Consider the following 15,817-nt stretch of genomic DNA (forward strand, 5'->3'; position numbering starts at 1 on the left):
TAGACATGATTGATTGCTTTTTTCGAGAGGGCATGGGCGGCTCTGACAGGTTTGGTGGAGTAAGTGAAGAGTCAGTTTCCTAAGTTTACTTATTGCTGGTCGCAATAAATAAACTTGGGGGGCAAATGTTTACCCAAAAAACGGCTGCTGATGACGTGGAAAGGATTTTTCACACGCGGAATACACGTAGCGGAAGTGCTGTTCGACTGTCGACTAGAGGCACATCACTTCGTCAAGCTTAACTATTAGGTATGACCAAGCTGGTCGTATAATTTGATTTATTTACTTCTAAGATTGTAATCCTATAATAATTGTATTGAACATTTCCTCTTTATTACCTTGATACGCGGTTATTAAGGAAAGATAAGGCTCATTGGCCCATGTAACCCTCCTTGAGCCTATAAATATGCATGAAATAGCTCAAGGAAAGGAATTTTGATCTCTGAATGTTTTTCCTGAGTATTGAGAGAGAAAGCTATAGTGTGATTATCCATCGTCTGATTGTAATTATCCCAAGATTTGTGAAACTCAAGAACCCTAGTTCTTTGATCACGACTTTGAGATTCAATATTAATAATAGCACTAAGTGGACGTAGTTCGTTACCATTCTTTGGGGCCGAACCACTATAAATCGTTGGTATTTTCTTCTTTACCATTAGATTAAATTCTTAATTGTCGTCTCGTCTTTTGTCGTATATTTGACTTTGTGTCATTGGCCAAATCGAGGGTCAACAATATATATATATTTTTAGAAATATTTAATTTTAATTTGATTTATTTGGTTTGATAGGAAATTGTGTATTTTTATGAAGAAAATAAAGTATTGAAATCTGAACGAGAGTCTGAGACAAAGCTGGAGCTGAAACTTCACGATTGATTTTGAGATTGTTCCAGCCATATTTAGGAAATTATTCAAGAAATAGAAGTTGTAGATATTTTTCTAAGCTTTCTAAAACGTGTTGAATCGTCCAAATCAAAGTTATATCAAGGGAGGTCCAAAATATGATTAGTTGCATGGGAAAATTCAATTTCTTGAGGAATACAAAAATATCAAATTCAAACTCCAATTTTGCAAGCATCAACCAGATATTTTTACTCCAAATTCAAAAATTGGAGATATCATAATAATATTAAAAGAAAATTAAGATTTATTAGTTTTAGTTTAAGTTTAAGTTTTAAATTCTAAATTTTGTTTTGATTAGTTTTGGACTATTATAAAGAGAGGTTTGTCTCTATTTTGGAAAACACACTCTCAATTCTATCTTAGAGAGACATTCTCTTCTACTCTTTTTCTTTTAGTAAATTTAGTTTTTATTTATTTCTGTGCTTATTGTTAAGGGTGATTTCAAAGCCCTGAATATGATTTCTTAGTTTTAATAATTTTCATTGATATTTTATTCCCTTGTATTAAATTGCTTCTATTCTTCTATGATTAATGTTATGGATTATGTGATATCTTGTTAGATGGCCAACTAATTAGGATGTTTCATTGTTCTACTATCATCTTAGAATTACTATTCACCTAATAGTTTAGGGTTCTAAGTGTATGTGATAATTTGCAATTGATAGTATTGTCATAGGTATTATTAATTGTGATGAAGTTTAGAACAGATGTTAAACGAATTATATGCTAAATTAATTTGTTGCTTAGATTAACCTATCTTTACATATATTAATGTTATTCCTAGGTTAAATAGATTACATGCTTCATGGATCTATTGCTTGGTATAAAGATTTAATTAGTGAGTGTTTCGCCTTGATTAATTGTAATTGGGAGATTGGGATAATTGATTGCTTCAGCGTTATCTGAGGGGTTAATAGTTTAATTGGGAATATAGATCAATGTTATTATTAAAATGCTTGAATGAATATTTAGTGGTAGAGAATGACCTCTTAACTATTTTAACAATTAAATTTATTTTTCATTATTTTTATTGTTATTTTTATTTTTACTTTAAAAAACCCCGTCTTTATTAACTTTTTGTCTTTTGAATAATAAATTGAATAGTAGTTGTTGTGGGTTCGACCCTTATTTATTGCTATATTGAAGTAACTGTATAAGGGATTAATAAAATCAATAATTAAATTTGACACGGCACACAACACCCATCAAATTTTTGGCGTCGCTACTGGGAACTATTTTATTTAATTTGTTATTTTTATTTTTATTTTTACTAACTTGGTCTATTAGTTGTGGCTTATATTTTCAGGACTTTCATATAATTTAGTTGGAGACATGACAATGTACTATCAAATTTTTATCAATTCATTCAATGTCTAACAACAAACAAATAGATATGCATAATGACCACATGAGCAAGACTCAGTCGAGCTAACGACGTTAAACAAAGCATTTGCAGGAGTTTTTCTTACCCTTATATTTTTATTTTGCATTAATTTTTATTTAATTTGTGCCTTGAGGACAATGCTTATATTAAATGTGGGGGGAGAACAATTGTCATATTCTATCTTATTTTTTTTAGTTTGTTTTTCTTTTTATTAGTTTTAGAAACGCATGGTTAAGTTGAAAATAATTAGTCTATGATAAGATTTTTAGTTGTGATTGATGTGATTTTAGGAGAATGATTGATTTTGCATGAATTGTGTGCTTGGCTTTTGTTTTATTACTGCTTAGACTTGATTATTAATTTTGAATTTATGTACATAATTGAATTTACTTAGTTGCTAGTACTTGGAGAGATTTATGCATGCTAAGATAGTATTCTTGTTTAGTCTCTACCACTGTAGAACTTATTTGATAACTATTTGAGGCAAAATTTATAAGTTACATATGATTAAGGATATGATTTAGGCAATTTCTTTGGACCGGTTGAGCCTTCAAACCCACCTTACTTATTTATTTATTTATTCCCTTGTTACTAATTTTGAGATTTATTGACATCCTTTTGTTTTTCTTATTTTACCCTTATACACAAGCCTTATGAAAAAAAAATATATCCTTATCTTTAAACCTGTAACACCATAGATATAGTGTTTGATTGTTTATTTGTTGTGAAGGAGTTGTAAAGATGAAAAGTATTGAGACTAAGGTTTTGTATTGGGGTTGTGCTTTAAATGTATAAAACCCCCTTTTCCTCTAGGAAAAAAAAGTTTTGTAAGATGAAAAAAAGAAAGAAAAATGAAATACTTGCAACAATTCAAGTTTGGGGGAAAAAGTAAGATTTATGTTTGAAAAAAAAAGAGAGAAAAGGAAACATTTTGTAAATTGTTGGGGAATATTTGTAATGGTTGAAAGTAGAAGAAATTGTAAGTTATGGTGTGATTTGAGCCAAATTGTCTTTCTCATCTACCTTTAACCTTAGCTATATATTACAAGCCTAGTAAGTCCAATTGATCTTTTGATTATGTGTACTTATATTAGTGGAGAATGATTTGATAATGAGCCTATGGAGTGGATGTTCATAATAATAAATCTATATATTTGAGACACTTTTAATTTAACTTTGGCATGTATAATTTGATTTGGTACGAGTGATATAGTGAATTTAATTGTGCATGCACACACAAGAATTGAGTTTAAAAATTGATCATACTTAAGTTGAAATTCTAAGGAGTGTGAATCTAGATTTTTCTTAGAATTATATATTTGTGCAATCTTTGAGACAAGTTTTATTTTTGATAAGACCATTGTTTTATTAATTTTGTGTTTAGTTTTAGTTTTTGTCTTTGTTAAGGGACTAGCAAAATCTAAATGCGGGGGAATTTGATAAGTGCAAATTTTAATTATATTTTCTTAATTTCCTTAGGCTTAGAAATGGTTAGTTTTTAGTTATTTTGAAGGTTTTAATTTGGTTTTTGGTATTTTGTGATTTTTGGTTTAAAAAGAATTTTAAGAGTAAAAATACACATTTATTAATATAAAAGTAAATTAAGTTTGAATTAATATTTCTGACTTTAATGAAATAAATATATTTTTGTAAATATTTAATTTTGATTTGATTTATTTGGTTTTATAGGAAATTGTGTATTTTTTCGAAGAAAATAAAGTATTGAAATCTGAACGAGAGTTTTAGACAGAGCTGGAGCTGAAACTTCACGAGTGATTTTGAGATTGTTCCAGCCATATATAGGAAATTATTCAAGAAGTAGAAGTTGTAGATATTTTTCTAAGATTTCTAAAACGTGTTGAATCGTCCAAATCAGAGTTATATCAAGGGAGATATGACCAAAATACGATTAGCTGCGTGAAAAATTCAATTTCTTGAGGAATACGAAAATATCATATTCAAACTCAGATTTTGCAACCAACAAGCAGATATTTTTACTACAAATTTGAAAATTTGAGATATCACAATAATATTAGAAGAAAATTAATATCTATTAGTTTTAGTTTAAGTTTAAGTTTTAAATTTTAAAATTTAAATTTTATTTTGATTAGTTTTAGACTATTATAAAGAGATGTTTGTCTCTATTTTGGAAAACACTCTCCATTCTCTCTTAGAGAGACATTCTATTCTACTATTTTTCTTTTAGTAAATTTATTTTTTATTTATTGTTGTGCTTATTGTTATTGTTAAGGGTGATTTCAAAGCCCTAAATATGATTTTTTGGTTTTAATAATTTTCATTGATCTTTTCTTCCCTTGCATTAAATTGCTTCTATTCTTCTATGATTAATGTTATGGATTATGTGATATCTTGTTAGATGGCAAACTAATTAGGATGTTTCATTGTTCTACTATCACCTTAGAATTACTATTAACCTAATAGTTCAAGGTTCTAAGTGTATGTGATCATTTACAATTGGTAGTATTGTCATCGGTATTATTAATTGTGATGAAGTTTAGAACCTAGGTTAAACGAATTATATGCTAAATTGATTTGTTGGTTAGATTAACCTATCTCCAGAGAAATTAATGTTATTCCTAAGTTAAATAGATTACATGCTTCATGGATTTATTGCTTGGTAAAAAGATTTAATTGTTGAACGCTTCGCCTTGAGTAATTGTAATTGGGAGATTGGGATAATTTATTGCTTCAGTGTTATCTGCGGGGTTAATAGTTTAATTGGGCATATAGATCAATGTTATTATTAAAATTCTTGAATGGATATTTAGTAGTGGAGAATGACCTCTTAAATATTTTAACAATTAAATTTATTTTTAATTATTTTTATTTGTACTTTTAAAAACCCCATATTTATTAAATTTTTGTCTTTTGAATAATAAATTGAATAATGGTCCTCATGGTTTCGACCCTTATTTACCATTATACTGAAGTAGCTGGTATAAGGAATTAATAAAATCAATAATTAAATTTGATACGGCACACGACATCCGTTAGTGTTGTATTTAATAGAGATTACATATTACAGGACCGATGAGAATTAATTATCTTTATAAACTTGTCGTTTGACATAAAGATTTAATTCTTATCATAATAGATGATCATTTGTAGATCAGTTTAAATCCCGAGTATTCATGAACTCCTTTTTGTGTTTATTGGATCTTTTGATTCACTCGTTAAGGTCTCTTAGAATAATGAGGCTAATGACTTTTGTTTTGGAGATTCAATATCATGGATGGCTGGGAACATGAATTACAATATTGGAATCCATGCTTTCCTAACGGATCGAATATTGGTTCCCTTAAGGGTTAATTCTGGAACTGAATAGTTATTAAGCTCAAATCTATAATGTAATTATTCGCTTTTGATTTAATGGTACTTAAGGATCAAAGAGGTAATTAGATGGAAAAAATGACAATTTTGACTAGCTCTAATTAACGAACCAATAATGGAGGACATAACTACATATATTGATTATATCAATGGACTACAAGAGAAAACTCTGTAAATATAATTCTATAAATACTTAGAGTGCGATTCCATATTTATAGTGGAGTAATCATGGAATTAATAAATAAAATTATTATATTAAAGAGTTTGATTAATAATATGATTTATTGGAGCTTCGTATTATAGGTCCATGGTCCCCAGATCGCCTTTGTCCTACACTGCCAAGGGTAAGGATGTCAAAAGAAAGATTTGTAGAGAGAATGACTAAATTGCAATGGAATTAATTTTCCAGGAAAAGATAATAATTGTGTGATAATTATAGGTAATTGATTAATTGTGAATTAATTAATTATTTAACTATATAGTTTTTTATTTTGAAAAAAGATAGGTTAAAATTAATATTAATCTTGTTTGGATTAATATAAAGAGAGAGAATAATAAATATCTTATTTAGAATATGATATTTATTTATTTAATTTAAAATTGATATTTTAAGATAAAGTTAATTTTGAATTAATAGATATTTATGTTGGGATAAATATACTGTCTTAAAAGATGATTAAACAAACAAATGAGAAAATTAGGTAAACCCAAATAAGGTTGGGCGACACACACTGTACAACATAGCGTGTGGAGCCTAACTTAGGGATTTTTATCCTTGGGGTTTGAATTTTGAATTTCAAATAAATTTGTTTAATCAGTTATTGAATTATTATTTTTAAATATGATTTAAATAATTAATTAAATATATATATATCTTATCAGATTTGATTTGAATTTTATAAAATAAAGATTATTTAATTATATTAAATACTTTTATATAAGTCTGATAGTGCGTGACTTTCAGAAGAAGCTGTTCATTATTTTTTATGAAATTAAAAATATACTCTCTCTCTCAAAAAGCGATAGTTTTCTCTAAACATGAAAATTATTCTAAATCTCTTCCCTCATTCAAACCTTTCTAGAACTAATGTGTTGAGTATATCTAGAGAGTCACATAAATCAACATTTTGAATCCAACGTGCCCACACACATCCTTGTGTGTTTAAGGTTGGAAAATCAAGGTGTGGGCTTTTAGATTACTAGATAGGAAGATCGTTGATTTTATACAAAAATATTCAAGGACACTTGATATACTACAAGAGGTAATCCATAATATGTTTTGTATGTGATTTAATGTTTGTATATGTATATGATGCTGACTGGTAATAATGTTTATTAAAATGGGTCCATATATTCAGTTGCGCACCTTTGATTTGATCATTTAATACCAACAATTGGTAGCAGAGAAGTCTATACATATATATATATTAAATACTGTCTAGATTTCTTGCATTTGTTATATGTATGTTGATATGTATATTGAATGGATGGATATATTTTTTGAATGTATGGTTGAATGACGGATCGTTAATTATATGGTGCTATTGGGTTAGGAATTTTAATTTTCTAGATCTTGTGTAAGCCATAAAGGGCATAGGATTTTTGAAATTTTATTTCTTAAAATTTAAATTGAAAATCTGTACACAAAGAAAATTGGAAGTACTCGAGCCTAGGGCCTGAGTCCTAGCCGCACGCATCAGCCTCATGGCTACCTCACTCGTGCGCATCACCCAGCCCAAGCCCCTGCTCCCTTGCACGTGCCCTTGGTGCCGCTCACATGTAGTGCCATGCGCACCTGGCACCTATCGAGAAGCCCCGCACCCCTGCGCCCTTGGTGCCATGTCCGTGCGCCAAGCCCTTACTGCAGCGGCGCCTGGTCGAGAACCACTTGTGCCCATGGCACCTTGTGCCATTGGTGCCCAAACCCTAGATCCTATTTTTGTGATCTTTTATTTAATTAATTTTAAAATATTTTAATTTGAAAGTTTAATTATCGTATTTTATTTTATTAGAAAATAAAATATCTTTTAGGTGATTAAGTTCTTTTAATATCTTAAGTTTAATTAATTATGTGAATTTGATTATTTAATTATTTAAATTCAACTAAATTAAAAAGATGACAAAAATGGTTATTTAATTAAATATTAGTTGTAATTAAATAAATTAATTAGAAAGTTTGTTTCTAATTAATAGGATGGGCTTAACACAGTTCCTAAAGATTAGCAAGAAAGCCTAAAGAAGATGAGAAGCATTCTTAGAGAGTCTTGAAAGCTACATAGGCTTAGATTGAAATTTTATTTCTAATTTTTCCAAGGGTTGTAAATTTTAGAAATACCTAGTAGTACTTGGTTCATCATTTATTTATTTATTATATTTGTTTAAATAAATGTTCATTGATGTTTGATTGATAACAGGATCATGCATTAGTCAATTACATGTCATTCATGAAACCCCATACAGTTTCTCATTAATCATGCATCTTTTAGAAACATGATTATTTAGGATTGTCCTATTTGTTTATATGAATTGTTTTGGAGAAACCAATTTCATGTAAACTACTAAGTATTAAATTAGTTAAAACTTGGTAACTCACACCATAATAAAGGCAATAGATTTTATAGACCTTTAAGATAACCAACTTTATGTAAAAAGCGTTTTAGTAATGTTAGATGAATATAAATGGTAATTATCTAGATCATATTTATTATAGAAACATCCTCTTTTATAATTATAAATGTATTTTGTAATTAATTACATTCATAGGGTTATTAATAAACTAGTAAATAATTTGGAATTAATTGATTAGTTTAATGAAACACATTTAATCCAAAATAGTAAGTGGGAGAAGGTGAACATCTCAATGTGACCTAAAGTCTTCATTATTAGTACAACATCGTGAGATATGAATAGGGCCTCCAGGCGGCTTTGCTTCCGTCCCCCTAAGGAAGGTTTCTAGACATATTAATACCAAGGTTGGCTTCTTACAAATATAGGAAGGAGTGATGTATTTTTGGCTTGATGAACCCTAAGGTGGCACTTTCTAAGTTAAGTCATGAATTCCGAAATAATGGGTTACACTTACAAAGATGCAATTAAGCTTTTGCAATGGATAATTGCATCTTGACCAAACCAGCAGTACTTTATGTTTCAAAGAGAAAAAAAAGTTATTTTAAGTTTTAAATTACAAATATAAGATTGTCTTATAAGCTATCTGAATTTAACTTGACCGATCCTAAGACGACACTTTATTTGTTGGGTAGTTTTATCGTGGAATAGTGAATGTTTATTTATGTGTTTTAATTGTTGCATTCATGCATCATGTTTACTTTCTAAATAATTGATATTTTTCAAATGATAATATTATTGTATTTTATTTATTTTCAGTTAAAATTTCTGAAAACGATTGTAATGTAATAGTTGAACTTAATGATGAAAATATAGTAATTTGGAGACATGATATTGATATATTATTGTTAAGAGAGAATTTGATGGAGGCTGTTAAAACACCACCAATCAATGAACCACCAATAGATGCTTCAGTGAATGATCAGTTTGAGTATGCCAAGTGGTTAAGAATAAATCATATGACTAGGTATTATTTGCTCCAATAAGTAAATATAGAGACCAAAAATACTCTACAAAGCCTTAAATCTGCATATGATATATGAGAGGTCATCCATGCTACGTATGGATACATATAGGATAAGTGGTTTTATGAGAATAAAATCCTATCAGCCAAGCATGAAATAATCGCTGAATTTATGAAGAAAAAGAAAGGTAAATATGATTTATTTGTTTTAATAACTAAGTGGAAAGAGATTTGTCATTCTGAGTTTTTAACTCAGGATCCACTAACGATGTTTATTCTTCTGTGTAGATGGATGAATCTAACGGTTGAAGGAATGTTGCTGATGAAGCTCATGAAATGAAAGAGAGGAAAAGCATCTGTTCAAGAAAGCATTGAAGAAAGTCCATTTATTTAAAAAAAAAAATAGAATTATTTAAAAGAAAACTTTATTGTTGTTTAAATAAGGTTTAGTTTATTTTTCTTTTTAGTTATTTTTTAATTTTATTGCATATAATGAATTTAGAATATTTTATTTATAATTTGATTATTCTTAATTTTTCTTTAGACATGCAATTGAATATTTTGGACTTTAACGCTTTCATTGAAATGAACGAACGCTTAAAAATTCAGAATTATTTATAGTAGCAAAATCGCAAGGTAACAAAAGACAGAAAGTTTCAAAAGAGGATGACACATATCTTTGGCATCTTAGACTTGGCTATATAGGTCTAGATAGGATAAATCGGTTAACAAAAAATAGACCTTTGAGAGATCTAAGAGTTGGAACTCTTCCGGTTTGTGAATCTTGTCTAGAAGGGAAAATGACAAAACGTCCAAATAATTGATATTGTTCAAATGAAAACAATCCTTAGGACATGCCTTATTGAGGTCGGAGAAGTCAATCCAAGTTCTCCACTTGCCATTTGGTTTTGCGACCAAAACAAGGTTAGCTACCCAGGTCGGATATTTTGCTTCCATGATGAATCCACACTTAAGTAGGCAAGCTACTTCTTTTTCTAAAGCTGATGATCACTCTTTCCCCAAAAGCCTTTGTTTTTGTGCCTTTGCAAGCACATTCCTATCCGAATTTAGAGTATGCATGATTATATTCGAACTTCATGTGACCAGGCAAAGACGTCTAGGTTATTTCTCAAAAACACGACCAGCTTCTTCGTTTCGGTTCCAAGATTTTTTCCAACTTTTACTACTCTTGAAGGTACTTCTGGGTCGATATTGATTTTCTCGAGTTCTTCCAATGCTTGGAGCTGAAACTTGTCTTCACCTAATCTTGGATCAATGTCGTCTTCCTGGGCGACCTCGTAACTTCCTTCCTGAGAATCTTCCGCAACATGGGCAATTTTCATTACCCGAGGCTCCTCTCCTCTCTCAATAACAACCATTGCTTGCTGTCCGAGTTGTGATTTTCTCTTCATGTCAATGCTATAGCATTCTCTGGAAGTGAGCTGGTCTCCTCCCACAGTACATATACCTGAGGATGAGGGGAACTTCATCGCTAGGTGTTAGATCGAGGTGATAGCCTCAAAAGTTACCAGCACGGGTCATCCCAAAATTAGGTTGTATGCGGCTGGACAATAGATTACGACCATTGCTTGTGCCCGCCAAATGGGGTTCTTCGGCGATAGTGGTTATATCCCCTCCTACTATTGGAGGGGGGGGGGGGCGACTTGGTTCCCATGGTCTATCTGAGCCCGGGGTTGGTTGACCGGATTTTCTGAAACTGAATGAGTATTTTTCCCAGTTGGCTGATTGGGAACTACTCAGTTTCAGGCATACTAGGCAAACAGTCCAGCTAAGATGAGGGTTTTGATCTCGTCCTTTAGTTGTTGGAAATCATCAGTATGATGGCCAATGCTATTGTGATATTGGCAGAACTTAGCATGGTCTCTCTTTGCCCTCTGGTTCTTTAAAGGCTCCGACTTCTTCCATGGAAGGCGATTAGAGTTTGCCAGGAAAATATGCTCCCGTGTATCAGTCAGGTCGGTATAGGTGGTGTAGATGGGCTTGAACTTTTCTTTGGGCTTGTTATTTTTGGTTCTGTTCTGGTTGCCCTCACCAGTACCCTTCTGCTTATTGTTCCTTGCCTAGTTATTCTGGGTAGCAGGTTGAGTCGTAGCTGCAACATCCGCCACCGCTCCAGCGGGCTGAATAGGGGTTTGGCTGGTTCCTACGACAGCAGATCATTCATCCTCCAGATTTATCCATTCCTGAGCTCGGGCCAGGAATTCATCTACACTCTTTACTCATTTTCGTTGAAGTTCTTGCCATAAATCACCTCCTAATATGATCCATGTCCTCATTGCCACGAGCTTGGAGCTATCATCAACATCCCTAGCTTGTGCTGCTGCATTGGTGAACTGTTTAAGATATGCTTTCATGGACTCACCGGGTTGTTGTTTTATGTTAGCCAGCGAATCAGCATCAACACAAGTTTCCTTCAAAGTTCGGAATTGTCTCTTAAATTCAGAAGACAATTTCTTCCATGAGGTGATTGAATGTTTTTTGTAGTTATTGAACCATAATCTGGCGGGTCGGGTAAGAGTTGCAGGGAACAAGATACATCTTAAGTTGAACCCGACATTGTGGGCCATCATTAACGTATTGAAAGTCACAAGGTGGTTGGACAAGTTAGTGTTTTTGTCATATGCAGGCATGGTCGGCATCCTAAAGCCAACAGGATATGGAGTTGTCGCAATGTTTGGAGCAAAAGGCTCGAGCTCCTCATCAGAATCACAATCATCACCTCCTTTTCCAGACATGAGTCTCTTCATCTGCTCTTCCATCAAGGCCAGTCGCTCAAGGGTTAGATCCTTGGCCTCTAGGATATTTGGGAGCTGATCATCAGCCCCCATCCTATTGTATATGTTAGATGGGTTTTTTTCCCTCCAAGTTTGAGCTCGGTTAGGGGGACATTCCCATTGTCGCCTATGATAGATGGATCTCCCCTGTGCTAAGTATAGCTCAAATCATTATGGCGAACCAGATATCTTCTTTGTGAATTCAAATGATCACACAATTCAGGATGTGGATCGAAATGAAGACTTTATGCAGAGCTCAAATGATTCCTCAGGTCGCTCTCAGACCTGCCTCCTTGCTGGCTCTCAGTCCAATAACTTTAGTTAGCGAAACTTACAGCCCATGGCTGGGATCAAGGACCTAGATTATTAGCGCGAGGTCGTGGGACATAGATGTCTTCTGAGGGAGGAGTGGTTCTCTTGATATCCCCTCAAGCTAGAGCATTCCTCTATGGGTGAGGTGGCATTGGATGTCGAAATAGTGATGGTGAATGTCTTATCGGTGAAGCTATCCTCGTTCCATCAGGGCACACTAGGTTAGGCCGTCGCTATTCTACCCCAACCTCCCAGGTTGGAGGTAGAATCGGTTCATTTCTTTATGCCGAAGGCTCTGACCATGGCACTGATGGATGTGCTGGGGCGTTTTGCCTCCTGGAATTGGTCCCAGCTCGCCCTGTTGGGTTGTTCTGAACATTCTGTGGAATCTACTCAGAAGGCACGAAGCTCTAGGTTGCAGTTCGAACAGATCGACTGACATGGGGCTGATGGTTCCTATGAGTATTGGCAAGTTAAGAATTTTGTTGATTCTGTTATGAAGGTATGGAGCTCGAAGTCACAGTTTTAACGGAGTGACTGATATTTGGTCGGTTATTCCTGTGGGACCTATGGGAACCACTTTGCCTCCTTCTGATATTAACATCGATTGCAGGAGGGGGTAGTCGAGCCGAGATCTCCTCCATCTGCTTGTTAGCCTTAGCAAGATGACTCCTTAACTGGGCATTTTCCATCTCGATGGCTGTCAGATACCCTAGATTAGGATTTGGTGGGCGTGACGCTGAGCTCCTAGTATCGTCTTGGCCCACATGTTGCTTTCCAGGATGGTGCTGAGCGTCTGGGCCTTTTCCAGTGGGAACGGTCGTATGATGCACCTTCTGATCACCAGGTTGTTCCATCTTATTGTCATACATAGACTGGGTGACCACCATGGTGAGTGTTGGGTGAAACTTGCGTGGGGGATTAAGCACTAATAAGCTCTCAACAAAAGCACCAATCTGATGACGCGATTTTTTGCCAACAGTGGATTAAGAAATCTGATAACAGAGATATTAGGCTTTCTTACTAAACCGTGATTAGACAAATGAATAATTTCACAAACACTCACACTTTAACGTGGTTCAGTTGTTAAAATACACCTAGTCCACGTGTAACGCCCCGGTTACCCCAGGACAGTTACGGTGAACGATGAACCATGAATTTAACTCGCTACCCAAGTTCTTTGGTTAAAAACGTGCTTCTAGGTGTTATTAACAGGTTAAGGTGGAAAACCAATCAAAAGGAAATGATATGTTTTATTTAAAACATAAAACTGTTCACGGGCCCATAAGAAAACATTTACAAGTTATTTACAACTCAAAATGGTCATTATTATTTAAATTTACAACTCGCCGACCTAAGCGGCAAAAATAGGGTAAACTCCCTACTTCCTCTGAGAACTCCTTGGCTGTGGTGGACAAGCGGCCGCATATGTACACAACACCACCTAAGCTCTCCACTCAAGGCTGGGTGAGCTTTTCTTTCCCTTTACCTGCACCACATAGCACCCATGAGCCAAAGCCCAACAAGAAAACACAATAATGCATAAATATAATATCAACAATGATCATAATAATCATTCAGGACTTTCGGTCCAAAATAGAGGAGCGACAATTGAAAAAGTCAATAAAGTGGGTTTCATTCCCATTAGGGTCACCTGGGCTTTACAAATAAGTGATCCTTCCACTAGCTTATCATGATAGGTGTTCGATGAACTAGTCACCAATATAACCTATCGCATGACCATAGAGTCACAACCATGAGACTCCACTCCTTAACGACGTGACAAGCAGTCACCTAGGCCTTTGGCCCCAGGCTCTGAGTAACTAGTCCTAAACTAGTCAAGCGCTTATAATTTTCATCGACCATAGGGTCGGTCTAGCATTAATGATTCTAGATTCATTCAACGCTGATATTGATTAGATTTAATCTTTTATCGGCCCTGCGTTCATGACGCTTATGCCGTTTCTGACTCTCAGGTCAGTAATACGCGACTAGTGCCGATTCTGAATAGCCAGTACCATACACAAGTAAACAACATCTGTTAGCATTTAATATGCAATCCATGTCCACATTTAAACACTCAACATGCCTCAACAATAGCCACGCATGTCATATACACAGGATGCAGTTTTCTTACCTCTGGTTCAAGCGAGAAATAGAACAGGAACGACCCCTGAGAACGATCGACCTTTTGATTCCTTAGCGGTTACCTAATCATAACCAATTATAACCTCCATTAATGAAAATCAACAATGAAAGGTTCTTGACCTAAACCCCACTCTCGGGACCTCGAAACGTACCCACATGGTGAGTAGATTCGATCCTGGGCCTTAAGGATAGAAACCCCGAGCCAAAAACCCTTAAAAACACTCAAAACGAGATTATGAAGGAGCAGAGTAGCGCTACAGCGCTACTCACTAGCGCCCCAGTGCTATTCTCAGAACTCAAAATGCCTAAGCCTCACCTGGGTAGCGCTGTAGCACCCACAGTAGCGCCCCTTTGTGGGTGCTATAGTGCTACACCCAGCCTGATCAGCCACTGAAACCTCTTCCTTCGACTCCTTCAATTCCAACTCGATTCCAATGCTTCCAAACCTCATTTTAGGTGCCAAATGAAAACAAACACCATCCCCACAAGCCCTAAGCATCACAACCACAAGAACCCTAGCCATAAACTCCCAACAAAACCAATCAACCAATCTAGAAATCTCAACTAAAAATCAAAGAAAAAACAAAGCAAACCAGAGATTCAATGGCTAGAAACTTATTTCCCAAGCTTGATTCCTCAACTTAAGCTCAAAAATCCAAGAAGAAAAAGAGAGAAAATAGGTACGGGAGAAGGTTTGTTCTATGCTCTGTTTTCCCTTCCTTCTACAGCCTTCAATGGCTTAAATCTATCCTAGGGGTGAAAAGACCAAAATACCCCTAGGTCAAATAAAGATTTCTAAAGGCTCCCAAGGGTAAAATCGACATTTCCCACCTATTTCGTCAATCATAATTAACGCTCTCCAATTTATGCTATTCTCGATATTCTCAAACACCAATAATTCATAACCCGTTACCCTTTAGTTCCCGGCAACACTCTAATCATTAAAATAACCCGAAGACTCACCCCGAGCCCCGAACTAAACCTGTTATGACTAAACCACTAACTTATATTCAAAGATCGTCTCATGACGAATAGCTCGAACAAATCCACATTATAATGTGGTCTCAACTATAGGTCACCGACATGCATATAAATATACAATTACGCCCTCAACTAACCAAATTACCAAAACACCCCTGTAATGAAATGTGGACCCACATGCATGCATTTAACATCATATTATAATATAATTCACATAAACATGCATATAATCATTTAATGGCATAATTAAACAATTATGGCCCTCCCGGCCTACTAATCCAGCCATTAAACCGCATTAGGGATTTCAGGGCATTACAACTATCCCATCCTTACAGAAATTTCGTCCTCAAAAT

This window comes from Humulus lupulus, chromosome 1 (genome assembly GCF_963169125.1).
Source record: "Humulus lupulus chromosome 1, drHumLupu1.1, whole genome shotgun sequence".
Classification (NCBI taxonomy): domain Eukaryota; kingdom Viridiplantae; phylum Streptophyta; class Magnoliopsida; order Rosales; family Cannabaceae; genus Humulus; species Humulus lupulus.